We start from the raw sequence: 2,299 nt of genomic DNA, 5'->3' as shown, positions 1-2,299 counted from the left end.
CCGACACACAATCTCCATATTTGCTGGTGTTTGGTATTTTTACACACAGCTTTGGAGACAATGTAACTGCTCACTTCTCCAGGTGACAAGAATCTCCTCAATCTTTCCTTATGGAAAACCCCTTACGTCACCGTTGCTTGTCCTATTATAATTAGATAAACCTGCCTTTTCTTTGACATTGCAATTCTTGAGGTAAAACGTGTTTTAGATCTTTCATTTTGTTTTGTTTTTTTAAAACACTGCATTCATTTGAAACAAATTGGCATTCATTCTCTTCATAACTGGATGCACGTTTACTCGTTCAATTTGATGAGTATGCAAAGTCTTCACATATGTAATGCTGTAATTCTTGAACAGTGTAAAATGAATTATACAAATGTTTTGTTCTGATTTTAATGCATTTTGAAAAATCCAAATTATTGTCCTATTGTTAATGAAAGTTTTCACATTTGTGTTCCCAGAAACTTGAATATTTTTTACATTTTGAAGCCTATATAATAGTTTGGTGATACAATTATTTTATTTAAAACATACAAACATGCAAGTGCCACGCAGTGAGACGCAAAATGCAGATTGGAGAGACAGAAGTGTTGTTCAATAATTACTAATATATAAATTATGCAATTTTGGGGGTAATTTGTCATCATAAAAATAACACCAACCAAACATATTGACAAAAAAGAGATATATGCTATGACACAAATCTGTCAAGATGGGTATAGGCCATAGAAAATCCCACTCTGGTTGACCTCTAGTGTTTTGTTTTTTTTGCAGACCCTGTAGCTGCCTCACATCTACAGGTGACAAGGTTATCCTAAAGTAATTAGATTAAGCTACATACCAGGGTTGTTTTGTTTTTCTAAAGTATGCACACCTAGAAGAGGCTTGATTGAGCTTAAAACAAAACAACTATTTGAAAACAATGTCAAATACAATTCAAGCCCTATCTCTTCTGGTTAAGTATTAAATAAACACATTGATGCCCATCTATGTGGGCAGTGTGGCAATATCAAGAGGAATGTGTAATTTCAAAGCAGAACAGACCGACCTAAGAACATCATTCTGTCTTACGACCCTGATGAATGAAACATCCCATCAGTTTTCAGTATGAAAATGTTGACAGCACAGATTGAAAACAAGTGTCCTTGTTTTTTGCAAACTGGGCAATTCTGCTGTAGTTTATCACTCAGATCAGAGAGACAGCTTTCCAAGACGAATGGCTGGCTGAATGGATGTGGAGGAGAGCTGCAGCCAGTCTAGCTGTACCAAGAAGAGATGATGGGTGTGCATGAGGGAGTAGGACCAAACTGGCAATGGTTTATGCTGACTCTCCACACATCCATCTCGTACAATCTGTGGCTAATCAATCTAAAGTTAGAGACATCGCGAATAGAGAACACAGTAAATGTAAACAGTAATTGTTCATTGAATGTGCATTATAGAACAAGTCACAATTCAGGGATTTTGGTTGTTGTTCCAAGCTGTGGTTTTTACCTAAGTTTCCCCACAACTAACACTCCTGTCGTACAAATATTAGGATTAAAAAAAAAAAAAGTACTCACTTATGTAATTGGAGTTGAAAACCTTGTATTTGTCTGCATCCAAATGTACCTTTATCTAAATATGCTTTGCATTCAAATTAAACACTTGGGGGCACTGAGGCTGCTTGAAACAACACTCAATCATACAGATTTAAGTGAGCAGCTACCGGGATTACCCCCAAACCTTGAGTCAATGTCTATCATTGTCAAGATAGACCTTCCTTAAAAGAGTGTCAGTGGCTTTGTGAACTTCTTAGTTTTATTGTTTGTGATTCATTTAAGGATCATTTCTGTGAAACCTCTATTCATTTGGATGCGAAAGCTGCCCTCCTCTCACCCCACAAGCATCAAGCCTCATTTTCATCTAAATAAGAATCGATCTCTCCTGCTGTGCACCATCCTCCTTTACTCACAACTCTCATGGTCACAACCCTGCCTGTCTTTTCCTCACTTCTCCATCCTCTTCTCCAAGTCACTACCTTGTATATAATCACAAGGAGAGAAAAAAAACACCATTACTCCATGTTGGAGATCATAAATGCAGGGACCTATTTACTCTGTTGGCAACAGAGAAGATGCTTTCCTTCCTTCTGTAATCATCAGAGAATGAAAAAAAATATGTCTGAGCATTAATGAGTGACTAGGTCCAAGAGATAACAGTGATGGTGAACAAAGCTTTGACTGACTGGTACAATGTCAAAGCTTCGTTCTGCATCACTGACCGAGCTAAGCAAGAGATGGGGGTGAGTCACTGTGGG

This window comes from Solea senegalensis, unplaced genomic scaffold (assembly GCF_019176455.1).
Source record: "Solea senegalensis isolate Sse05_10M unplaced genomic scaffold, IFAPA_SoseM_1 scf7180000013955, whole genome shotgun sequence".
Classification (NCBI taxonomy): Eukaryota; Metazoa; Chordata; class Actinopteri; order Pleuronectiformes; family Soleidae; genus Solea; species Solea senegalensis.
Note: the sequence above shows the minus strand (reverse complement) of the source record.